This window comes from Lissotriton helveticus, chromosome 2_1 (assembly GCF_964261635.1).
Source record: "Lissotriton helveticus chromosome 2_1, aLisHel1.1, whole genome shotgun sequence".
NCBI classification, from domain to species: Eukaryota; Metazoa; Chordata; class Amphibia; order Caudata; family Salamandridae; genus Lissotriton; species Lissotriton helveticus.
Genome location: NC_136059.1, coordinates 1514978830 through 1515006602, shown reverse-complemented (window position 1 = coordinate 1515006602; position 27773 = coordinate 1514978830).

Here is a 27773-nt window from a genome sequence, read left to right as displayed (position 1 = left end):
ATGGAGTCATCCACTCCATTCCATATGCTGAGGATCACACACGACATGTAGGCACATATGGCAGTGGGCAGTGATCGTATCGATACCTCCTAAAACAGCCGCAACCAAGGTGTCAAACTACTTCACACCGGCGGAGAAAAAACAGGTGGGCACCCAGGAGAGTGTTGAATCTGGAATGGCTCTGATCAAGGAAAACCTGTTAGCGTACCTGACGGACTTCAAGACTGAACTTAACACCAAGGCCACAACCCCCCGGCCTGACCTCAAGTTGGCCGCCTCAGCTGGTCTCTCCATGATGCTCTACCACTCCTGGACAACAGAACTCATCATCGACCTGATCTTAACCACATCCCTCACCTGACCTTGATGCTGCTCTCCCTCCAGGACATGTTCACTTTGAACTTTCACTCGACCGTGGAGACCCTGCTATTTGACCAATGCACGGTGGAGCTACATGTTAGCTGAAGAGGAGACGGGCTGTGGATCCCCTTTGGCCGTCACCTACCCAGCCGGACATTGGGCAGATGTTCCTTTGTCTCTGTCGTACCCCCCTCCTTCCCCTTCACCCTACCCTCTTCCCCCTCTATGCTCCCTTCTTCTTGCCTTCTATCCCTTTAATGTGTTTCTGTTGAGACCTAGCTATTTGACTGATGCCTGGTGGAGCTACCTGATAGCTACAGAGGAGATGGGCTGCAGATTCCCCCTCGGCCGTCACCTACCCAGCCGGACCTTGGGCAGACTTTCCCTTTGTCTCTCAGTCGTATCTATTCCCTACCCCTTTTTTCCTTACCCCCTCTCCCTTCCCCACCCCATTTGTCTTTTCTTCTATGCTCCTTAAATGTTTTACTGGTATCTTTGGTAACTTGTAACTCATGTAAGTTTGCAACTATGTGGAACCTTATGTAAAGCGCTCTGATACCTTCGGGTCTAGTCAGCGCTATATAAAACTCTTTAAATAAATAAAATAAATAAAATTGTAGGGATGATTGGTCCACCCCTATTTGGCAGTGTACTACGTCCATACAATTCTTCGGGTCCTTCCACACATGTGCCAGAATGGAGGCTTATAGTTTAGCTATTTGAGCCACCCGCTCGCGTTCCATGCCCTAGAGCGAGCAACACCCCTCATCGTAGCCGTGCATGCCTCGCCACAGCATGCCGGGTTAGTCCACAGTACCCTTATTAATCTTAAGGAGCGTTTTCAGTTCCTCTACCAGATGATCAGTGAATTGTTTGTCCATAAGGAGCCATGCATTAAGTAGCCACATCGGGCAATCTCCAGAACACTGGGGCTCCAAATTGAAGTGTCACCGGAGCATAGTCTGAGACCCCCTCTGGGAAGCATCAGTGCCCCCTAATGTGTAAGAGATTTCCATCTGGGAGAAAGTGATAGCCTAAGCAGGATATGGAGCTGTGCGCTGCTGGGGTATGTGTGTATTGCTGTTGGTCAGGGTTCCAGGTGAGCCAGGTGTCACTAAGCCCTAGCCCTTCCACCCAGTCAGCAAGCCCCCTCATTTGTCTCAGTGGGCCACTGGATGATCTGTACCAGTCCTGATCATCCAAGATGAAGTCACTCCCACCAACGTCACTCGCAACGGGCTGTGAGTAACTCTTCAAGGGTCTGAAATGTGGAATGATGCATGGCTGAGGGGTACACACATACCAAGTTGTAATGGGTAGCCTCCATGTACCCTTTCAGGAGTACATATCTACCCTTGTTGTCTTGGATAACCTTAGTTACCACCAGTGGTAGTGCCTTGTGCAGAAGAATGGCCGCCCGAGAGCCTCTGGCATAGCCTGCACGAAATATGCTGTTATTCCCACTGCGGGCTAGAAACTGACAGCTCTGACCCTGCGGATGTGTTTATTGAAGCATCAGGATGGACAGGCCATGTCTTTGGGTAAATTGATGATGGCTTCTCTGAGTCCTCTCTTAATCCGATCCAGAAGCCCACTCACATTCCATGTCATTATCGATGGGGCCCCATAGGTGTAAGTGTGAAGAGACAAACTGCAGTCCCTGTCATAGGGGCTTTCCCATCTGGACCCTGGGACCATGGCAGGGGACCCGTGGACATGGGTGCGGAACTTGCAGTGGGTGCTTATGTGCACGTTTGTGTGTGGATTTGTCGAGCAACAATAGTAAGTAAACAACAAAAAAAGGTCAAACAAAGAACCTGGCCCTTGCTCTCTAACTTCCCCCTCCCTATACTTCCCTCCCCAAAGAAGCATCTGTCGCTGAGACCAACCTAAATATCAAATCAACTTGGGGATGATCGGTCGAGACGGTCCAGGATTGCTCCCTCTCCCCGGGGACTGGTTCAGAGAGTTGTTGAACAAGGATACATTGGTGCTGACATACCCAAAAAGGAAAAACACCCTGTTCCGGATGATCTGTATCCTGCTCACACATTCTTGGTCCTTCTTAAGGGACTGTCCCAGTCCCCCTCAGACCTGAATCAAGGTCCCTCGCTCCCTGTTGGCCTGTTGATCATTCCCTGTGAGAGAGCGCCATATAAAGTGAATTTCGTAGAGGTGCACCATATGTACAAGTAGTCAGCACCCGGATATATAGAGGACCTGTAAACATGTTTAGATGCGATATATGACAAGGCATTTGAATGAATTGGCATCTGAAAATGTGCAGAACCAGCGTTACAAGGTGCAATTCCATGCTTACTGCAATGTAGAAGTGTTTTGAAATGAAATCTTTCATTAATGATAGAAGTGTTTAATAGATTAATAACGTGCCTTTGGATGAACTATAGCAAAATGTATAATCATGCTTTATGTACTAGATAATTAGTTTAAGATTAGAGCAAATGCTTTTGTCGTTAAGGTTGGAGGCCTAAGTGAACCAAGAAAGTGCTAATGTAAAGCGTTGGGCCTATAACCAGCAGAGGCCTAGTAAATGGAAATGGCGCAGGCCTGTATGAAAATGTCTTGCTTAAACACATAAACAATAGAAATACTTATGAAAGACCTTTTAGAAAATGTTGCAACATTTGTAGACTGTGAGTTATGTGCGTATTTCTATGCAGGCGCCTCATCAAGCAGATAGTAGGGTAGAAGGGCCCATTGTGTATAAGCGTTAGGATGCTAGACCCAGACATGGAGGAGTAGACTAGGAATTTACAGAAGCGACTTGAAAGGATGAAGAGCTTGAGACCCAAGGACGTTTGAATGGACAAGAATGGACTCATGCCATGTGGAAATTTACAGAACCCAACACCTTCTTGAGGGGCGTACCAGGAGGCGTGACATTAACATTGTGGGGTTTGGTATTAGGGACAGTGCCCCGAGGGTGGAGGCAGAGCAGATGAGCTGAGGAGCTAGAGAGAGCGGTCAGATGGGCAAAGGGCATAGATGCAAGTCAAGAATGATAGTCTAAGAGAATGTTGGCGAACTTCACTTGGAAGTCACCACGGCTGACACCTTTTGGATAGGACGGGCGGTTGTTGAGTAGGGAGGGATGTCATCTAATATAGAGTAGGGACAGACTAACCTGAATTTATGTCTATTATCCTGATGAGTACCAGAACTCAAGTGATAACAATTTTGTTTAGCCTGATGGTCCTGGAATTGATTCTCGTTCTGTTCATTAGCCGACTCAGACTTTTCCGTAGGATTATGTTTGTATTAGTACCTGCTTATCTTTTGAACCTCTTGCTGAGGTGCCTGTATCTCCAGTTATTTTTGGTTATGTAATAAACCTTCTAAATCCAGTCTTTAGTCAGTGGTTCTTTGGGGAAAGCGATTGGGTATTTCGAATTTGATCTGTTTAGTGTCAACTAGGTTGCCTTATTCACTCTATGACAGGTAAAAAGGTCCAGTTGACCTGTGACGGGATTCTAGAGAATGGGAAGCAGACTCTAGAGGAGAAATCCCGCCGTATCAATTGGTAGCAGAGTAGGATGGTTATCTTCTGAGTGAGGGTAAGCTAGAAGTAGGTTGAGATTTCCCTGAGGCCCATAGAACCCAAGGATGAGTGTCCAGAAAATCGCGGATGGCGGATGGCGTTCCATGGAATCTGACGGAGAGTAACAGTGCGGCAGACAGCAGCAGGTCGAAGGAGAGTGAGAATGAAAAGGGTCATGCGTTGTTAGATTGCGGTGTCATGATGTATTGTATGTGTATTGTCTTGCGGAGTTGAATGTCTGTAGTGTGAAAGAGGACAGGTTGTGAGCGCGCGCAACCGGTGAAAATCTTAAGCTCAAGGGCAGTTTAAGTGGTTCGGGTGTATCGAACACCCAAAGTAATTGTCGGCCATTGTGAAAGGGGGTCATGAGGTACCATTGATCGCCCACAGGACCGAGATAGGGGGAACGTGTGTGTGAGTGTGTGGGTAACGGACGCTGGTCGGAAGTTACCGTGAACTTGTAACCTATCAGAGTGGCGAGTGTCCGGTCGTTCGCGGACAGACATTTGCCAGTTGGTGACAATTACAGTTAGACTGTGGCCGTACAGTCAGGGAAGTGGTTGCTTGGTCGGAAGTAATCATTTTCAGTGTATGATTGGGACGCATGAGAGACCGCGAGAAGAACGGAGAGAGGAGGGGAACTGCTGCAAAACGGAGGCGAGTGACGTCAGAAGGGGCCGCGCTGTGATAGGGCGGTTAGTGTGAAGCCGCGCTGTGATAGGGCGGTTGGCGTGAAGCCGCGCTGGGATTGGTGGATTGTCATCAGGAAGTACAGCGAGTGTTGTAAACAAGGAAACGTGTGGTTTTCATTATGAAATGTTTTAAGGTATTGCGAAAATGTTTCAAAAGAGAAAACAGGATAGAACCTCGGGGTGGGGAGGAGGCTCCACCCGAGGATACTCCAGCTTACTACATGGCAACGAATGTTGGGTTGCATACCATATTGTGGCTCGATAATTGGTGTAAGATGACAGATGGAAACGAGGAATTGACTTTTCCTAAATATGGAACGTTTAGACTAGAAGTGTTATACCAGTTGAAAGCGATTATGGCTGCATTGCGACCTTTGCCCAGACCAACATAGTTCGAAGCACTAAATGCATGGATAAGGGCAGCCCACGACAGGAACAGAGATAGGAGACAAGAAAGAGTGAAACGCTCGGTAAGGGCGGTTCAAGATGCCAGATGGGATGCCATGGAAAAGAGATGGAGGGTACAGACCATTGTAGGGGATAGGTTGTATCCGTTGCTAGAAAGTGCAGGCGAGGGGCAGAAAAAGAGTACTGAGGATGAGGAAAGCGAGACAGACGACAGCCTGATAGAGAGGCTGTTGTCAGAAAGGCCACCCCCATACAACCCAGATTTGCAGGGAACGCAAGCACCGGCAAAGCACTGGGAAGCACCAATAGGGGAAGGCGGGGGTCCAATAGGGAACGGATGGGAAACCCCAGGGGACAAGTTTACCCCAGAAAAGGGAGAAAGGGCACCCCCACCCTCCCCAGTGTCGAGAGTAGTGGGACGGTTTACAGTACAGAAAGTTAGGGTAGAAGAAGGTGTCCATTCTCAGAAATTGCCAGATGCCCTGACGGTACCTGTTACCATAGGTCCTATAGTATCAGTGTACAATCCAGAACAGACCCAAGGTGAGAGTCCACCAAAGATGGGGAGCGAGAGGAGTGCTAGAGAAAGTAGAACTGATACGGCAGATGGGTGGAAGACATTACCCAGACCGGTAGAACGGAGCACCCCTTTGGTGGCATCGGCAGACTCCTCGGAGGAGAAAAGAGGTTGGATGGATTCGATGGATTTGAGAGGACCGAGGCCGAGGTCGATGAGGGAGTTAAGGCCAGATTTGAGAACTTGGGAAACAATTGTGGACACCCAGAGCGACAGATCAAGGAATGTGTTTGGGTCAGAGAACGAAGAGAATAGGATGGGTTCTCACTGTGCGGCTAGCGAAAGCAGGCAGGAGTGGGAAAACGGAGGTGTGGGGAGCAGGGAGACGTCTCATCATTCCTCCGGAGATAGGCGGCAGGAGTGGGACTGTAAGAGTTGCGAAGGTAGAAGGGTTCCTCCTAATACACGTGAAGAGAACAGGAGAGAGAGTCAGGAAGGTGGCGGAAGGGACTCTAAGGAAACCTCTAACCAAGGCACATTGAGAGCGGCAATAAAGGCAAGGAGGTTAGATGTGCTGAGATTAAAATCAGAAGTAGAGGAAATAGTGGAAGGTACACTGCCACTAGAAAGGATTAAACTTTACGAACCAGATGAGTTGTTGTTTGTGGCAAAAGATGTTACTCGAAAGGCTAGGACAGCTCATGAGAAACTTTCTGAATTGGCAAACAAGTATGTGGTAGACTTGACAAAAACGAAAGCCCTACAGGGGGGCCACAGGTTACAGTATTCAGATCAAGATCTAGAAGAAAAGAGGGTGATCGGATTAAAAACCCATATTAGGGAACTGATAATGGGAATCCGGACATGGTCCCAGCTGGAGAAATGGGAGGAAAGGTGGTCAAAGAAAAAGACAGTCAGACGGAGTGTTATCGAGACATCCCCGGGAGGAGGGTTGATGCACGCGGAAGCGTACCCCTTGCGGGAGGTGGCTCATGGGGGATATGTACATGTACCCTGAAGCAGGGGAGACCTGGCTGCTTTTACGAACACATTTCCAAAGTTGAGAGAGAGTCCAGTGGAATGGTACAAGCAGGTAGAGAGGTTTGTTAAAATTTCTAAGGTACTGTGGATTGATTTGAACACACTGTTTGATATTGTGGTTCCAAGTGATTTATGGATAGCATGCAAAGTCAGTGTTGAATGGCCCACTGCGGAGCCAGAGAGAGATAGCGCCACAAATGGACCTTCACCTAGGGTGATGGCAAAGTACGAGCAGGCGATCATGTGGCTAAAAACTAAAGTACCCCCACAAGACATCGATTGGGTAAAGATAGACCGTACAAGGCAGGAATCAAAAGAGACGGTGCATGAATTTTATGAGAGGCTATTGCTGATTTTCAAGCAGTACAGCGGATTAGATGTGATGGATCCGATGGATATGGGACAGTTCGTATCCAAGTTTGTGCTGGGATTGAGGCCTGATATCTGCCTTATGATACAGCAGCATTTGATCTGTTGGCAAAACAAACCTCTAGACGAGATTTTGAGATACGCGAGGTACTGCAGTGATGAGATAGACTCAAAGACAAAGAAGCTTAAGGATAAACTAATGTTAGTCCAGATGCAAGCAGGAGGACAGGGTCAGTCAGGAAATGGCACCATGGGAAGGAGATCAGGGGGGCAGAAGAAAGACGGGGAAGAAGGTCCGAGACCTAGGATAGACATAGGGGCCCTGAAAAAGACAACCAGGTGTCATCAATGTCACGAGGTCGGGCATTGGAGACGCGAGTGTCCCCATAACCCAGACAATCAGGTACAGGAGCAGGAGGAGGAGGAAGTCCAAGCCCCTCCGGCACGGAAGATGACAGTGCCTAAGTCTCAGATGACGAAAGGGGGGTCTTCAGCCCCTAGAGCTCAGGTTCCCCAGCCACCAAAGATTTCAGCAGGGAACAAGGTATACCACCAGATGCCTTTCATAGTCGAAGGGGATGAGTGCTATTACTTTGACCCAGTGACAGGTCGGTACCAGGATGGGGAGGAGGGCTGTACCCTTGGAGCAGTACTGGAGGTAGATCAGAGAGGACCGTTTGTGGAGGCAGATGTAGATGGACATCCCACCACCTTCTTGGTTGACACGGGCGCTTCTCGCTCCACTGTGCGGTCTGCGGTAGTTCCCAACTTACCCCTCTCAGGACAGACCATACAAGTGGTAGGAGTAGCAAACAGAAGAATGACAAACCCCCTGACTGAGCCGGTCCCTGTGAAGATTGGAAGTTTTAGAGATCGACACCAGTTCGTGGTGTGTGATTCCAGTCCTGTGTGTCTGTTAGGAAGAGATCTTTTGTGTAAACTTAATTGCACCATCTATTGTACCCCCAAGGGAGTAGAATTGCAGACTAATGATGACGATGCTGATTTTAAGGTTGCAAATACGCAGGTGTGCATTGAATTGTACCCTGCCATAACTGTGGATGAACTCCCATGGGATTTGAGAGATTCAGTCTCGCCGGAGGTGTGGGACTTTACGGGAGAAGAGATTGGACTGATCAAAGGGGTAGAGCCTGTCCGAATCCAAATGAGACCAAATGCTGAATTCCCGAGGACACCACAGTACAAATTGACCCCAGAAACACTTGCAGGTATAAAACCCGTGATTGAGTCCATGATTAGACAAGGGATCCTGAAGGAGGTTATGGGCAGTCCCTGTAACTCTCCGATAATGGGTCTGCAGAAGCCAAGTGGCAAATTCAGGATAGTGCAGGATTTACGAAAGATTAACAACATTGTCGTCCCATGCTGTCCAGTGGTACCGAATCCATCAGTGATATTGTTTCAGATACCGTTCCAAGCTGAATGGTTTTCTGTGATTGATTTGTGTCAAGCCTTCTTTTCCATCCCATTGCATGAGGAAAGCCAATTTCTTTTCGCTTTCAAAATAGAGAGTTGCGTCCTAACATGGTGCCGTATCCCCCAAGGGTATACAGAGAGCCCATCGATCTTCAATCAATTGTTGAAAAGGAATCTCGAGAGTCTGGTACTGCCACAGAACTCAGTTCTCGTACAGTACATAGACGACCTCCTTGTTGCGTCAGACACCGAAGATGCATGTAGGATTGATACCATTGCCTTGCTGAACCATCTGGGAAGGAACGGACACAAGGTGTCCCCCAGCAAGTTGCAGTACTGCCTGCAAGAAGTGCAGTATCTGGGTCACAGAATAGAGCTGGGGAAGAGGAAGGTGTCGCCTGACAGGATCGAAACAATCATGAGAATGAACGTGCCCTCGACCCAAAGAGAGGTTAGAATGTTCTTGGGCATGGTTAGCTACTGCAGACAATGGATTGTTAACTTTTCCCTGAAGGCGAAACCCTTGCAGAAACTGACGCACAAGGACGTGAGTGATCCGGTACCATGGGACTCAGACTGTATGATGGCTTTTCTTGAGCTGAGAGAGGACTTGTGTCGGGCTCCGGCTCTGGGAATGCCTGATTACAATAAATCATTTGCATTATTCTGCTGTGAAAGAGAGGGATGTGCATTGGCAGTTTTAGTGCAAGATCATGGAGGAGTCCGTAGACCAGTTGCATACTTTTCGGCTACCCTAGATCCAGTAGCCGCAGCGTTGCCCGGATGTCTCAAATCCGTTGCTGCAACAGGTGTCAGCATTGAGAGATGCAAAAGTATAGTGATGGGATATCCACTGACAGTGCATGTACCGCATTCTGTGGAATTGCTGATGACCAGGACCAGGACGCAGCACCTGACCAACAATAGGCTCACACGCTACGAGCAGGTTATACTTGCTGCTGAGAATGTGACTCTCAGGAGGTGCTCTGTCTTGAATCCTGCTACCTTGTTGCCATTACCAAATGATATAGATGATGATTGGGAAGACCATGATTGTCTTGATGTAACTGAACTGTGTACCAAACCTAGGCCGGATATTGTTGATGTGCCGTTGACAGACCCTGATGAAATTTACTTTGTCGACGGCTCATGCATAAGAGACAATACTGGTCAGCTGAGAGCAGCGTTTGCTGTTTGTACCATTCCTGGAGTAATTGAAGCCGCCTGCTTGGAAGGAGTACACTCCGCGCAGGTGGCTGAGATAGTTGCATTGACGCGTGCCTGTTTGGCAGCCAATGGGATTCGGATCACCATCTTCACCGACAGCCAATATGGATTTGGGGTGGTTCATGACTTCGGTCAGTTGTGGTCCCAGAGGGGTTACATGACATCATCGGGCTCCCTAATCAGAAATGGCGAGTTCATCAGGTTATTGCTGGAGGCTTTGCAGGGTCCTGCAGCAATAGCAGTGGTGAAATGTACAGCTCATACCAGAGGAACTGACTTTGTGACAATGGGGAATAAATATGCTGATGAAGTTGCACGCTATTGTGCGGAGCAAGGATATTCTTTTACTGAACAAAGCATTGAAGGACCAAGGGAAAGGACTGAACTAAGCATGATGCTTGAGATGGCAGACACATGGTAAGAGTTGAGAGACATGCAAGGACAAGCGTCGGAATATGAGAAAAGGGTGTGGACATTGGCTGGCTGTGTCAAGGGAGACTTGGACATGTGGGTTTCTGCTGATGGAAGAGCTGTGCTGCCCAATGAATTGGTGAGCCCAATGGCACGACAGATGCATGGTCCTGTGCATCTGGGGAGGGATATGATGTGTCGTGTGTTCAGGCAGACGTGGTTCAATCCCAAGTTTAGACAGGCTGCAGAAGCAGTGTGCCAGAGGTGTGTAACATGTCAACAGATAAATGTGGGAAAAAGAACACCAGTTACACTGAGTCACATTGGAAGGTCCGGCGGACCTTTCTACAGGATGCAAATAGACTTCATTGAAATGCCGAGGTGCAATAGCCTTAGGTATGTCCTGGTGATTGTGTGTGTGTTTTATAGATGGGTTGAGGCATATCCCACTCGTAGGTGCGATACACTCACGGTAGCCAAACTATTGCTGAGGGAATTGGTGCCACGATTCGGGGTCCCGACCTCTCTGGAATCGGACCGAGGAAAACATTTTAATAGTGAAGTTGTGAAGATGCTTTGCACTGCCCTGAACATTGATCAAAGACTGCATTGTAGCTACCGTCCAGAGGCGTCTGGCATTGTAGAACAGATAAATGGGACTTTGAAAGCCCGAATGGCAAAGGTGTGTTCATCTACATCCCTGAAGTGGCCCGATGCACTGCCGTTGGTACTAATGAGTATGCGTAGTACCCCAGATAGGAGGACAGGGCTCTCACCTCACGAAATATTGATCGGGAGGGCTATGAGATTGCCATCGATTCCTACGACTGCTTTGCTGAATATCACAGATGATGTCATTCTTGACTATTGCAGAGGACTTTCTGATGTCATGCGTTCTGTGTCCCTTCAGGTGCAGGCTGCTGAAATTCCGGCTTCTAGCGACCTTTGTCACGACCTGTGTCCAGGAGACTGGGTCTTTGTGAGAAAACACGTCAGGAAAAACTGCCTAGATGTGCGTTGGAGAGGTCCGTTCCAGGTTATCCTAATAACCACGACATCTGTGAAAGTTGGTGGACTGCCAAATTGGGTCCATGCTTCTCACACCGGACGAGCTCCAGCACCCGCGGAAGGAACAGCTCCCCTCATAGACGAAAACAATAACAAAGAAGAAGATCCGGGTGAGGGGACAAGTCAAGCTGTGGAGGTGCCAGTGGAAGTTGGGGTTTCCCCAAGTCAGGCTGTCTATGATCACGACGACAGTGACACTGAATCTGCCCAAGAAGAGGGAAGTGGCGGAGAAGGTGATCTGAGTGCAGAAGAGCCTGAGAGTGGGGACGAACAGGGTGTGCAAACGAGAAGCAGACGAGCAAGAGGTGCAGAAGCTCATTGGCCTGAGAGACAGAGGCGAAGAAATGTGAGACTGGCTTCTGAAAGAGAATTTGCCCCTGTGTCTGAAGAATCTGATCTGGAAGGGGAAGAACGAGGAGCTGAGCAAGGGGGTCCGAGAAGGTCAAGAAGAGTGCGAGTACCTTGCGGAAGATACGCTACTCCAGAGTGGACCTACCCTTTCGCAAATGCTAGGGCTACCAATGCCAGGGGTACTGAGGTCCGGGAGGGTGAGGACAGTGACGGTGACCAGCACGATCCCCAATGTTAAGCTGGAAGTGATGTTGTTGGTACCTGGACTTGAAATTGAAGGTATACTGACACTCACTATTCCTAATCCCCCTCTCCTGAGCAAGATACGTGATTTACTCCTGGATAGACTGATTTTCCCTACCTTTGTCCCGGATATGCCAGTCTATGATGAAGTTGTGCTCCGCATGGAACTTTTAGATTATGTGTTGCAGGCAATCGGATCAAGTATAATCATCGACTATTGAGAACTTTGAATTTTGAATTTTAAACTTTGCTTGAACTTCGAATTGCTTGAAAGACTTTGAAAAAACTTTGTCAGTAGCTGTTAACTTAACCTAGAGCCAAGTGGAAGAAGAACAAATTTAGGGACTTTCCACAGAGGACGGAGAAGGGTTAGGGCCGTCTGTTGATTGAAGCAAAAGAAGAACTGAAACAGAATTTTCAGGCTGCCAGATGTGGCTCAGGAGACTCAAATAGCAGAGAAAGAGACTTTGGGTGCTTTCCGAGAACAAACTGCTTTGTGCTGAGACCATGGCGCCTGGGAACCCGAATCGTAGAGCCAAGTGCATAGTAGGCACTCTTTTAGCTGGAGTGATTCTCCTTATAGTTATAGTAGTTTCCGTTTCCTATTTTGCACCACACAAACAAGTAGAGAAGGTTGGGGGGACACCGGCACCTATTACCCCTAGCCAGAAGGAGGAAAGAGAAAGAAGAGAGAAGGCCTTGCTGGCTGCAGAGAGTCGTAGGTTACATACAGATCTGTCTAAAGGAAATTTTGGACAGAATGCATATGCAAAGCTGCTGTATGAACACATTGATGCGATGGATGCAAAGGACTGTTATGTGTGTATGCAATTGCCAGCTTCAGTAGATGAGGGTATCAGATACCATCACCTTCCATTGACATATGGGATATCCTGTAGTTTGCTGATTAGTATTCTATATGGGCGAAATCACTTTGAATACTTCTTTTCGAATTATGATGCTGTGTTACCAGAAGTCCCGAATTACAAGCATTTGAACAAATGGGACTATTATAAGTCAGAGGACAGACTTGGATATTTTTTCATTCCCACTCAAGAGCTAGACACCCCATATGCACACCGACACAACTTGACCTGTTCACTATCTGAGATATAGAAAAAGTTCATTGAGCAAGTGGAAGATAGGTACACGAAGCAAAAGAAGGTGCGAGATTCAGGTCAAGGCAAGGTAGATTGGACCGAAGAAGAGAAACAGCATAAGTCGAGGGGGAGTTATGGTCCAATAGCTCTAGATGCAGTACAGAAAGGAAAGTTATATCTTCATCGACCACAGACGTATTATGAAAATGTGTATGTGGGTCAGACTACGTGTGACCACACCTTCACATTAGAGTATTATACAAAGGACTTCATGAAGAGCGTGGTTCAGGTGATTCCTACTGTGTATTTTGTCTGCGGAAGGAATGCGTATGTGAGATTGCCAGAGAAGTGGTATGGAACGTGTTACCTGGCAATTATCTTTCCCAAAATTTACCACACTGAGGATTTTGCTCTCTTAGAGGGAGGGTCTCAGAGGAGGGTGAAGCGGGGGGAGAGTGCTAGAGCAATAATTGGAGATGTGTTTGGGGCAGCGATACCCATGCTAGGAGTCATTTTAAATGACATCAAGATAAGGCGGTTAGCAACTGTCGTAGATGAACTGTCAATGAGTACAGCCAAGTCATTGGTGCTGGTTGAGGGTGAGATGTTGTCGATAAGGACAATGGTTTTACAGAACCGTCTTGCTCTAGACGTCATCCTAGCAAAAGAGGGCGGAGTCTGTAAACGTTTGAAGGTTCAGGAATGTTGCACTTATATCCCAGACAACTCTAAGAATCTGGAGACATATATATCCAACATTACTGCAATCCATTATGAGATTGAGGATTTGACCCAAGAGAATACATGGGAGACCGTTGGCAAGGGATTTGGAAAGGTTGGAAACTTGTTTGCTAACTTAGGGAAGGGTTTCCTGGGATTTGTACTGAAACCCCTCATTATAGCAGTGGCATGTGTGATTGCTTTGTGGGGGTTAGTGAGGTTGTACAAATGGTACAAGTCGAACAGATTGGCGAGATCAATGAGAGCGCAAGAGATGCGAATGGAAAGGATGCAAGACAGTCAATACCACAGTTTGAGAGCATTGGAGATGCTCAAGCGAGGGAAAATGGCCACAAGCTCCGTTTAGTTCAGTTCTTACCCTGAGTATGATGTGAGGGTGGTGATGACACAGGTCATCAAAGGGGGGAACTGAGAGAGCGCCATATAAAGTGAATTTTGTAGAGGTGCACCATATGTACAAGTAGTCAGCACCCGGATATATAGAGGACCTGTAAACATGTTTAGATGCGATATATGACAAGGCATTTGAATGAATTGGCATCTGAAAATGTGCAGAACCAGCGTTACAAGGTGCAATTCCATGCTTACTGTAATGTAGAAGTGTTTTGAAATGAAATCTTTCATTAATGATAGAAGTGTTTAATAGATTAATAACGTGCCTTTGGATGAACTATAGCGAAATGTATAATCATGCTTTATGTACTAGATAATTAGTTTAAGATTAGAGCAAATGCTTTTGTCGTTAAGGTTGGAGGCCTAAGTGAACCAAGAAAGTGCTAATGTAAAGCGTTGGGCCTATAACCAGCAGAGGCCTAGTAAATGGAAATGGGCAGGCCTGTATGAAAATGGCTTGCTTAAACACATAAACGATAGAAATACTTATGAAAGACCTTTTAGAAAATGTTGCAACATTTGTAGACTGTGAGTTATGTGCGTATTTCTTTGCAGGCGCCTCATCAAGCAGATAGTAGGGTAGAAGGGCCCATTGTGTATAAGCGTTAGGATGCTAGACCCAGACATGGAGGAGTAGACTAGGAATTTACAGAAGCTACTTGAAAGGATGAAGAGCTTGAGACCCAAGGACGTTTGAATGGACAAGGATGGACACATGCCATGTGGAAATTTACAGAACCCAACACCTTCTTGAGGGGCGTACCAGGAGGCGTGACATTAACATTGTGGGGTTTGGTATTAGGGACAGTGCCCCGAGGGTGGAGGCAGAGCAGATGAGCTGAGGAGCTAGAGAGAGCAGTCAGATGGGCAAAGGGCATAGATGCAAGTCAAGAATGATAGTCTAAGAGAATGTGGGCGAACTTCACTTGGAAGTCACCACGGCTGACACCTTTTGGATAGGACGGGCGGTTGTTGAGTAGGGATGTCATCTAATATAGAGTAGGGACAGACTAACCTGAATTTATGTCTATTATCCTGATGAGTACCAGAACTCAAGTGATAGCAATTTTGTTTAGCCTGATGGTCCTGGAATTGATTCTCGTTCTGTTCATTAGCCGACTGAGACTTTTCCGTAGGATTATATTTGTATTAGTACCTGTTTATCTTTTGAACCTCTTGCTGAGGTGCCTGTATCTCCAGTTATTTTTGGTTATGTAATAAACCTTCTAAATCCAGTCTTTAGTCAGTGGTTCTTTGGGGAAAGCGATTGGGTATTTCGAATTTGATCTGTTTAGTGTCAACTAGGTTGCCTTTAATCACTCTATGACAGGTAAAAAGGTCCAGTCGACCTGTGACGGGATTCTAGAGAATGGGAAGCAGACTCTAGAGGAGAAATCCCGCCGTATCACCTGTGTCCCCGACTCTCCCTCAGATTCTGTGGAAGCTTGTGCGCCCGGCTGGCCTCCTCACCTGTGACATGACTCCTTCTGTTTTCCTTAGCCCCCATGGGCCAGGGTCCCCAGCTATGAGGGGGTGTGGGTGGACTGCCACTGCAGGGGCTGGTTTACACAAAGGTTGCTGTTAGATCAACCAGGCCTTCTTAGGAGAATCAAAGAACAGGGTTTTCGAGTCTGAATTGATATGCAGCCTGGATGGGTAGAGGAGCATATATTTCAGGTTCATGGTGCGTAGCTTTTGTTCCACTTGGTCAAAGGATTTACGTTGAGACTGAACCCTGCGAGTATAGCCGGGTGAGATCTGTATGTGCCAGGAATGAAACATTAACTGACCCTTTTTTTTAGTCCTCATTTCACATCAGGGAAATTTGTGGTGGTTTGGTTAAACAGCTCTGCCAGTTGTTAAAGGATCCCCTGTTGTTTCTAGGATCAACCTTACTGGTTTTGCTGTACTGTTAATGATGAAGACCATGGAAACTAATTCACCATTCCTTCCTTAACATCCTATCTTGGACAAACGTTAGGATATTCTCTCTTTGGGCCCTTGTATCCCAACTTCTTTCTCAGAGTTTAAGTTTGTTGTTGTTTTTAATCATTGGATCAAATTTTCTCCGATTTTTATTCCTGTCCCCTACATTCATTTATTCTTTTGCTACAGATACTCCCTGGATGTCCATTAACCGACCCTTTGCTTTGGCACCCCCCATAACAGCATCACAATCCCTACAATTCCAGAAGTGGGCAATCATCATATGAGGTGGGACGGGGGAGGGGCGTTTGAGTCAAGGACCTGTTCACTTGCTCCAGGACGAAACAAGGGGAGAGCTGTTCCACTTTCAACCATGACTGCAACCACTGCTCTAGGAATACTTCCGTGCCGAGTCTTCTAGTCCTCCTGAGAACCTGACGAAGCGAAGGTTATTACAACGGGCCCCGTTTTCAGCACCCTCTGTGCATTCCTGTAATGTTTTGGTGGTACGGGAGAGCCAAGAAACCTCTGATGAGAAGTCAAGCACTGTATCCTTCAGTTCTGAAATTCTCCATTGATTACACAATCCACCGCCTCGTGGAGTTCTTGGTGCAGTAGGACCACATCCACACCCACCTTCCCTATTTTGGTATTGAGGGTCGATTTGGAGTCCTGAATGGCCTGCAATATGATCACTGTGTTGTCTCCAGCAGGCAGGGTGGCAGCATCCTGTTCACCCCCGCACGCCTCTTGTCCCCCCATCAGGTGCCCTGTATTTGTTTATTTTGATTTGGACCTGCGGTCCCTTGTCGTGGCCCCTATCACTGGCACCTACAGTCCGTTCAGTTCCATGGTGATGAGGGACAAAGGATAGACAAGTAGCCCCCTGGTCAGTGTATCCACGGAGGTCGTTGCCAGCCTTTTGTCGTGAGTAAAGGGAGAGGGGGGCGGATCTGTCCCGCTTGCTCCAGAAGATCCACCTGAGCAGTCGATTCACACCCTCAATGGTTGGCAGCATCTCTGCGGGTACCTCTGTGTGTCACTCTTAAGTCCAAGGCCACTCCTCTGACAACTTTTAGAGGGTGTGGGAGAAGCATTCAACTCTTTGCCGGCCGTGTTAGTGTCTCAATCCCTCAATCACTCTGCTCCTTCAGGCACCGTGGTATTCAGTGGTCCAGAAGGTAGGGCGAGCAACCCGGGGCAGTGGAAACTGCCAGGATCCCTATCCCCCATCTCTGAGGCCACGCCATTAACTCCCGCCTGTCTCGCTCAGTCACCTTGGTGACCACCCAGTGAGTCAGACCAAAGCCGTCTTCTCTTATAGAGGAGGGCCCCCACCGCATGGGCACCGTCAATCGGTTGTGCCTGGTTGTGGTCCCATAATCATGTTATGTGAGTGTTCTTTCCATAAGGGTCCAGGGTCGGGACACCGGCCACGCAGCAGTCAGCAACAATAAGGTGCTCAGAGCCCACCACCAAAGCTCTCTGCTCCTCCCCAAATCTCACCTCCCTCCTGGGCCGCTATTCGTGCCTCGGGTTGCCATCCAGAGCCCGCATCCATCGGACCCTCTGCAGTGGGGTCAGAGAGTCTTCCAAACCGCAGGCTGAGCAGGGGGAAAGAAATGGACTTGACTATGACTGGGCGCCGGGTAGCTGCTGGGATGCGTGCGGGCCGCCCAGGTCAAACAGGATTACTTTAGAAGCCATCCCAGAGTCATTGGATGATTAAACAACTACTTTAGAAGTCATTTTCACATCTTCAGACATTATCAAGCTCTTGAAGTAAGCAGCAATCCTTAGAAACCTGTGCTCAATGATTTGAGGATGACTTGAAAATGAGTGTTTGAGGACTTCATAAGGTGTGACTATTCCTGCGGACTTGAGGATGACTTGAAAATGAGTACCCGATGACTGGTTAGACCCGGCCTACAATTCCTCCGCTTGAGCGCCTCTTCCTTGATCTTTGGCGGTTGGCCTGCCTCCGGTCTTAGGCCTCGCCTGCTCTCATTCCTGTGATCAGGCCCCTGTGCAAGCTCATTGGGGTATGCCAGCACCCAGAAGAGTCAATCCCTGGCAGTACCTAGAAGGAGCTCAGCAAAAAGCGCCCGCCATCTTGGTCACTCAGGCCGAATGAGTTATTTTTATCACTATCTGACTCCACATTTTACAACAATGCTTCAAGTTTGTAAAAATCAATCATGTTCATTAACAAAACACTAAGAGGCATATTACCAAGCTATAGCGATAATTATCGCTAAGCTTGGTTAGCGGGCAAAATTATAACGACGCGCTCCGACGATTTTTATCGCTTAGGAGCCTTGATATTATCAAGGTTTATCTCCTAAGCGATAAAAATCGGCCAAAATGCATGAATATCGCTGAAAAGTCCGCGATATTCATGCATTAGCGAGCAAATGCTCTTAGCCTTTTCAAGCTCTTAGTCACTGTATTTAAAGCTAACAGGTGCTTGGGTCCATCCTACCTGATTAAGCGCTTCCAGCGCTACAATCCAACTCGCTGTTTGAGGTCATCGGGCGCCAACTTCATCTCTGAACCCCGTATAAAATTAAAATCCAAGGGTGGAAAGACCTTTTCTTTTCTGGCGGCCAAGGCATGGAACCGCCTTCCCCCCAGCCTTAGGCACGCCCCCTCCGAAAGCCTATTTAGGAAATCCTTGAAAACTTGGATTTATACTCAGCCCGACTCTTCAGTTCTCGCAGCCATTTGATCCATGCTCCCCATAGACGACTTTCTGTGTGCTCAGCGCCAAGATGCTCCCTCCGGAGCGAAAGTCAGCGCTTTACAAATGACAATAAATATCAAATATCCACCTACCATTGGATAACATGGCTAAGAACTGCTCTGGGCAGGCGTTAGCTTTTGGAGATAATCGCGCTTAGCGCGATTATTTCCAAAAGTTGGTAATAGGGGATAGCGATGTTAGCGACTGTTTTCAGTTGCTAACATCTTGGCACGCCCACTTTGCATCTCATTAGCGATAATTATCGCTGACATGCAAAGTGGGCCCCTAAATGCACGCTATCGCCTATTAGCTGTCGCTAACTGGTGTTAGCGACAGCTATGTAATAGGGCGATTAAATTATCGCCGCTTTATCGGGAAAAATTTCCGCTAAAGCGTCGATAAGGCCCTTGGTAATATGCCCCTAAATGAATAAATCTCTACGATAAACAACATTATTAGTGTTATGACAGCCATCACTGCTGCTTATATAAATAGTGACACCCTAGACTATACTGTGCTTGCAAGAGGATCCACTTTCCTTGTATGGGAATGACTGTTAATGCAGTACTTAAGAAAAGGCCGTATTTTAAGATGGCAAATTTATCAACATAGGTGAAGCACACAACCACTTGGAGGAAATATCAATCTGTATGGAGGAGTATCAGTTTGTCTTACTGGCGCCCATACCTTAAGTGGATTATGAAGTTTTTGAATACTGGCACAAAATGTAAAGCGTTCAGTACCTAGATTCCTAAGCTTCACATTATTCAATTCCAAAACATTTTGCTCTGAGAAAGCTAAATACCCAATAGTGTTTGCGCTAATTCTTTCTTCACAATCGGTCAGGTGATCAGAAGCACTTTCTCGTTCTCTTTTATTCTAGTGTTCATGTTCATCTCTTGAAGAAAAACATGTTCCTCATAGGAGGGCATAGAGAGCTCTAGATTTCACCACAAGTAGCCAATACACATGTTCTCAAAGGTTAAGACATTCTACACCAATAAAAACTATTAAAAAAACACCACAAACTTAACTCGGCAATATGGCGATCAAGAGTTTCCATTTGACCCTCATGTGGTAGGAAGATAATTCTGGGGTATCCGCTAGCTATAAGCCAGAGGTGCAACTAGAGCCAAACTTCGGGTGGGTGGCCCTTTGAGCCCAATGGGCGTTGCGCACCTGCTATAAGCACACCAAGAGTGTCTTCAAGGAGCAAAAGGGCAGGGCTTTAAGTAGGTCGGGTCTCACCAGTGCTGAGCACCGGCAGTTTTTTTAAAGGAGGCCTCGAAACGGGTCTCCATCGGGCTCTGTTTTGTGCCCTGGCACAGGCTGTCCTTTTTTCCCCAGACTGCAGTGACAGCAGGCACATACATGTGCGCGTGCTCACACTGCTCACTTCTCACCAGTGGAGAAGTTATTGGCATGACGTCATGCCAGGTGAGGGTTGTAGGGTAAGGGAAATATCCTTTAAAGAGAGTCATTTTCTCTCTGGATTTCCCTTCTCCTTTTGAAACTCGGGACCAACAACATTGTCGTGGTGTCACCAGGGCTTTAAGTGGAAGCTTTTTCAATATTATATAGGAGCCATAGTTGCTGCTTATTTACCTTATGCAACTAACAACTATCGACAAAGCCAATAGTCCTGACTTGTTTTAGTTATGATTTTACTTGTATCATATATCTGGATGCAATGAGAAAAACAGCAAAATAAAAGTCGGGCGGCACACTGTGCTAAGCACAGATTGTTAGATTATGTGTTTTTAAGCCATGCCCTTAATTACATTGGCCACACCCCTTTGAGAGACCCCCCAGTTTTTTCATCCCATTTAAAGCCCTGCAAAAGGGCAATGCTGTTTGTGGTTCTCTAGAATTAAGGGACCCTTGAGCAGACCCCCCGCAAAGAAAAACTGCTGAGAGGATAGTGGAATAGTAGAACAAAGCAGCTGTAGACGTTTGTCCTTATATTCAGACTGTGCTACTCTGAAAGGACAGAAAAAGTGAGATTTTGGGACAATGAAGTGTTAAGTGTATATCAGTAGTTCCTCTGCATGCAAGTAAAGATGTAGATTGACACAATTCACACCGCCTTATTATATTGCCACTTGAATGAATGAATGAATGAATGGATTTCTAAATCCCACAGAGACGAGTTTACCGGTGCTAAGGCAAACGGCCTGAAGGAAGACATCAACCACCCTACAGTTTGAACAAGTGTGCTTTCAGTTGCTTTCGAAATGTGTTTTTCTCTGTGATGCATCTGAGTGGAAGAGGGAGATCATTCCAGTACTTGTCTGCTAAAACAGGACAAGAGGAAGCTCCCCACTTCTTTCGTTTGATGTAGGGAATGGCCTGTAACTGAGAAGACTGTGACCAAAGGGTCTACTTGCACAGTATTCAAATATTTTCTTTTACATATATTTGAGACCAGTCCTGTAAAAGGCCAAATGTGCCACAGATAGCGCTTTGAAGATAATCCTTTTTTAGGTCTCGCCTGGCGAAAGCAGCCCTCGCCCTCGCCCGAGAGGACCTTTTGCAATGGATTCTCCCCGTGGGCTCATACACGCATCTGCATGGACAAAGATGGCTGCTCTCGCCATCTGTCCAATGCAGACAGCATGCACGTGTCCGTGGAACAGTGGACAGTCCCATGTCATTTTGTTGTAGCTCGGGTCTACCCATCGCACACGCATGCGCATGCCTTTAAACACGGCGTACTTTCACTTTAAACTGAAGTGAAAGCACACTGCCATGTGTGTGGCGTTTGGATGCCTATCAGATGGCATTGTGCATCCTGTGTGGACTCAGAATGTCAAGCCAGGGTCCTCCTGGCTGCTTTAGAACACCACTGGAGAGACGTGGCACTGTGTGAGCTCTTTTCTTTTAGAGCTGCTGCCCAGGGGCAGTGACACAGATGTCCCTCTGAGACAGAGGCGTGGTTTCATCTTCGGAGCCTGTCTCTCTACTACTCTCTCTCTACTACTCACTCTCTCTACTACTCTCTACTCCTCTCTACTACTCACTCTCTACTACTCACTTTCTACTACTCTCTACTACTAACTCTCTACTAACTCTCTACTACTCCCTCTCTACTACTATCTACTACTCACTCGCTACTATCTACTACTCTCTCTCTCTACTACTCACTCTCTACTACTCACTCTCTACTACTCACTCTCCACTACTCACTCTCTACTACTCACTCTCTACTACTCTCTCTCTACTACTCACTCTACTACTCACTCTACTACTCTCTACCACTCTCTCGCTACTACTCTCTACTACTCACTCTCTACTACTCTCCCTCTACTACTCTCTACTACTCACGCTCTACTACTCTCTACTACTCACGCTCTACTACTCACTCTCTACTACTCACTATCTCTCTCTCTCTACCTCTCTACCTCTCTCTACGCGCACACATTTGCACATATATATATATGTAAACGCAAATGTCCTCGGCGGGGGGAGCAACAGTAAGCTGGTGCAGGCGGCAGGATAAGGGCACTCCTGCAATTTGTGTTTTAGCAAAAACAATAATCACGCCGCACACCTCCTGTACGATTTCAAAAAGGTGATTTATTAACCCATTTCCATCTTGCACTCCTACGCATTTCGAACTATACAGTTCCTGTTCACGGTAGCATTACAACTCCTTCATTGATTTTTACTTATTATACTCCACTGTTGCCATTATGAGGCATTGTGGGCTCTGTAGTTTTTACAACCAATTATCAATGGCTCAGGTTATCGGTTTTCCGCTTTTCCTCCCGCTACTTATTGTGGATAATTAAATACCTCAGTGGTATGCCAGTGGGGGTGATCATAATTATCACATACCCCTGGCTGTTTAATATGATTTGTTGAAGAGACATATATGAGTGTGTATTGACAGAAAATCTATGCCATTATTCTTTGGTTGCAGTGATAGAAGTATTATTGAGAGCTCCGTCAAACGGCTATCGTTGTACAACTATCATTGTTCTACATCTGATAAAGCATTGGTAAAGGTGAGTGTATAACTATTTGTTTTATGATGTACCGTTAAATGTGGTTTGATCAATATATTTGATTATGTGAGTTACTGTGTCTAAGGAAGCACATTTTTGACTTTTTGATACAGTTTGATATGTTTTCAACTAATGTTCCATTTTATTACATCAATGTTTTGGAACATTGTTTCTTTGTAATTATTAGTTTAAAATTACGATTAATTATTGTGATTAAGGATAGTGGAGTTCAGTCATGTTTTGAAGTTATGAGCTACTGTTAGGTCTATGAATTAAATGTTACTTAGAGACGGATCTGCAACGAAATTTGGGGGGGGGGGAGGACGATAAAAAATGATTTTTTGTAGGGGGACATGAACGTGTAATCAGTAGGTAGAGTTAAGGTGGAGGGGCTCTTAGAATGGGTATAACAAGTGCGAGGCCTAATTAATATTGAAATGGTTCTTTATAGAGATGTGAAACGTTCAGGTGCGGCTCTGTGTGTATCTGGGATGTGTGTTATCTTGGGCTTCCACAGCAGACGTGAGAGGGGGGGAGGGGCTGAAGTTCTGTGAAGTTAATGGGGGTTGTTCGCCGTTTATTCACTTTCTTTCAAGTCTGAATTATAGTTTTGAATGTATTTGTGGAAAACTGAATAAATAGAAAATAAAATGTAATGAAATAGACAGAAGTTAATAAACGTTTGGGAGCGTTTGCACATAATTTGTAAAGTTGGTTACAGATAAAAAAAAAAGGAATTGGTAGAGTGCAGATAATGCAGGTAGAGAGAAAAATAGTTGATTAAATGTGATATTGTCGAGAAAAAGTGGTAATGGTTTTGGTATTTTAAACTTTAAGTTTGATGAAAAAATTACAGTGCGGTTTGTGGCCGAGGAATGCAGTGGTGGGGGTGGGGTGAGAAGGAGAGGTGTCCCAGTACAATTAAATGAAAAATTGTGACCATGAGGTTGTAGACAGGTTCGTGGAGTATATGCCTTTTATAAATTGATGTAGAAGAGCAAATATATATAGAGGTTTCTGTGTACCACAGTGTGACTCCATTTTCATCTCACTCCTGCTTTCTATATTAGTTGCTTTGTGTTATGTTAGTGTGTGTATGTGTGTATGTGTGCGTTCAGTCTGAGCTAAGGAAGTTTGTTCTGCAGGCAGACACAGTTGTTATAGTGGAGATGAAAGGGTGATAAGTACTGAAATAGGATATAGCGTGTGCTCTGTGGAAGCGAGGGAGCAGTGATTAATACTCTGAGTGAAGCACAACTGCGGCGGAGTTTTGTTACAGTAATAAATATTTTTTTTGCCAGAGGTACGATTGATGCTATGGTTCACAACTCGTAAAGAAAGGGTTGACTGACCGTCACAGGCCAGCGGGTTGAAGTATGAAAAATTCAGGTTGACATAAGAAAACATGAATTGAGTGCAGCTGAGATTATGTAAAACACATGAATACAGTTTTAGTATAAATTATTTCAGTTGTGAATATGGGTTAAAAGAGGGAACGTATAAATTTCAAATTTTTATTCAATGATGCAGTGTTTGGAGAGAAAGTTTTTTATTTAATACAAGTAAACATAATCTAAAGAAAATAGTGGGTATAGTTACTAGTTCATAGAACACAAATGATGGAAATGTAGTATGAAGCAAAATGAATATCGTTTAAAAAACATTGTACAGCCCCGCAATCAAATATATTTAATTATATTGCATGCAAGAAGGTGTGTTTTGATTTTAAGTTCAGTAATCATATATGAAAATAGTAATGGTTAAACATCACTTCATTTACAGTTAGTTTACAGCATACGAAGCAGTAACAAGCTTGTTGTGTGGTATTGTGAAAGGAAATGAAAAACGCGCCAAAAGGGAGAATTTGGCTCGAGGTGCATGTATGTTATGTGCAGGGACATTCGAAAATCAGTACTCAGAACAACTATTGTATTGATATAATTTTTTGAAAGGTTTCAGTACACAATGTCTCATACAGGTTGATAAGCAATGGTAATATCAGGGTAATCATAAACTTTTTAGTTATGAATCAAAAATCTTTCAATAGGCATAAATTAAAAGCAGCACATGTGTGTGAGGCGGAAATAAGGAGTAGAAAGGGAGAATGGTGATAAACCATATAAAATCATATAAAAAGTCATTGTAACTTTACACATTTCTCAGGGCACATTTAATCATATTTTACGCAGCCTTGGTTCGAGAATATTTTAAATCAGATAAGATAACATAAGGTAGTGATTTGTTGAAATTAGAGCATCATGAAATGTTTTGAACAAAATGGAGGAGGTGTGGAAAAAAAATTAACTCCACTTAACTTAAAAAATTCACACCAGTAGGAAATTACAATGTCCAATGTTAGTAAAGCCAATAGGTCAGTTTATATAAAATATAATAAGAAAAAAAAAATAAGAAAAATTAGGAAGGGAAAAAACAGTCAAGATGTCAATGGTTTGCAGAACAGCTATTCTTCCATTGAATAGGCAAAGTAAGTGGCAACTGCTTCTAAAAGAAAGTCATTGGTATAATCCGAAAACAAGTCAGCCATCCAATTGAGAAGAGGAAATGAACATACATGGTCATTAATCACCGGAGCCTCTAGTAGCATCAGAGGAGAACTCGGTGAATTTTCAATGTAGCTGTGTGCCAAGAAATCTTGCGCCGCTGCGAAAATATTCCAATGACCCAGAACTCCATGTATCGCTGCAAAGGCCATAATCCCTCCGTCGGAACAAAGCTGTTCATGATCAAGTAACGGATTCATGAGATGATTGTAATTCACTTCAGGAGGTACAGAGTTGCAGAGACATAAGTCCAGGGCCCACATGAAATCACAGCTCAGGCAATGAAATACAGGCTGCACACAGGTGAAATAGGTAAATCGAAACGATAATCCATATGATGCACTCAAAGTCGCGAGTGGCAGAATGCCATACTCGTCAAGCATTCTGTGGCGAAATAGTTGTAAGTGTTCCAGCTCGTTTCCAAAGGCGGGACGGACATCCATTTTGTAATACCGAAAATAGGAATACAAAGGTTGCAGCTGCTGGTAATAGATGAGGATGTCCAGAAACATAGATCAGACAGTATGGAGGGAGAGTAGCAGAATGCCTTTAAATGATTTGGTGCAAAAAAAGCACCAAAGCATTGGTTAGTAGTTGTAAAAAAAATAGTGCAGCTGGAAAGTGGAGGAGCCTTAAAGATTATGAGAGTCACGTTAGAAAATTGTAAAGGAAGGTCACTATTTAATAGGATATGCAGTTTTCTGCGACTGTTAGCTAAGTGACTGAGATATGTTTGTGAACAGATGCTCGGGTAGCTTGATTTTGGGACAATAAGGCTGTTGTTCAAGTCTTGGGATGGAACTTTGAGTTCAAGGCCGTATTTCGCGGCCAGATGCAAACATCAAGGTTCCCATGCGTTGGTGGGTGAAGTTCATTTTTACAGAGAAACATTTGCAGAGTGACTATTTCAGATTAAAGTTTGTCGTTTATTAAAAAGTCATAGTAATTAACATTGCTTGAAAATAAATAATTACTGCTGAGTGTTATGGTAAAATTAGGCATAATAGGAGATACCGGTGTATCATTGAAGACACATGCAACATTACAGCGCTTCATGTTAAACAAGTTATGCAATTGGTAATAATAATAATAATAATAGGGGCATTTATAGAGCACTGAGTTACGCGCACCGGCGTGTCCCCGCGCTAAAAAGTGGGAGAGGCGGTAAACAGGGAAGAGCAGCTGCCCGGTAGACATTTATCCAACATAGAGGTGGGTTTTTAATTTCGCTCGAAACCTCCTTTCTTCAGGTTCCAGGCGCAGGTCTGCTGGGAGTTTGTTCCAGTAGGTTGCCGCTAAATACCTAAAGGATCTCCCTCCCATGCGGGCTTTCTTCACCTTTGGGATCCTCAACAGTCCCCCCCCCCACAGATCTGAGCGCTCGAGCAGGCTCATAGGCTTCAATCAGTCCCTGCAGTGGTCGAGGTGCCTTCCCATTCAAGATCCTGTGACAGGTGCAGAGTGCCTTATACTTGACTCTGCTCCTCACCGGGAGCCAATGTAGCTTCTGCAGGGCCATCCTCGAGGATGCCCTTTTTGGCAGTCTAAGGATCAGGCGCGCTGCCGCATTTTGTAGAACTTGAAGGCGCCCCATACTTTTCTCCGGTACCCCCAAGTACAGCAGGTTTGCATAATCTAACCTTGAGGTCACCAGAGCGTGAACCAGGGTTTGACGGGCTTCCATCGGCAGTAAATCCAAAACCTTCCTCAATTTTTTCAGGACCCCAAAGCACACTCCGACCACCCGGTTGATCTGGGGCCCAAAAGTGAGGCTCGCATCAAACCATACTCCTAGGTTTTTTGCCTCCTGACAAGGGGAGGGAGTTTGTCCCAAACAGGGTGGCCACCAAGCCGACGACCAGGCAGACTGGGCTCTCCCTACCACCAGCACCTCTGTCTTGCTGCCATTAAGTTTCAGGCAATTGATGGCCATCCAATCGGCAAGCTCTTTCATGCACGATCGGAAGCCATCTGCCGCAAGACAGGGCGCATGCGATAGGGAGATAACCAGTTGCGTATCATCGGCATAAGACACTATTTGGAGGCCATGGCTCTCCACAATAGCGGCCACCGGCGCTACATACAAATTAAAAAGGGTCGGGCTCAGGGACGAGCCCTGCGGCACGCCCTGGGCCAGAGGTACCTCCTTAGAATAGCAGTCGCCTTGCCTCACTTGGAAGCCTCTTCCCGTTAGGAAAGCCTGGATCCACCTCCGCGCCGTGTTCACGATGCCACCTCTGCTCAGACACTGTAGCAAGGTGGTATGTGCTACAGTGTCGAACGCCGCGCTAAGGTCCAACAGGATCAGGGCCATAGTTTGCCCCTCATCTACGCCCTGTCTCAGATGTTCTGTTGCCATGAGAAGGGCGGACTCCGTAGAGTGGCACGGTCGAAAACCGAACTGCGTGGCGTGAAGCAAACCCGTCTCATCCACATGTTTCATGATTTGGGTGTTTACCACCTTCTCCGCCACTTTGGACAGAAAAGGCAGGAGTGAGATGGGCCTCAGATTTTCTAACACCTCCAATCCAATGTGGGGTTTCTTCCGGAGAGGGAGCACCACTGCCTGTTTCCACCCCTTAGGTAACATGGCAGACTTGAAGGAGATGTCCAGGACAT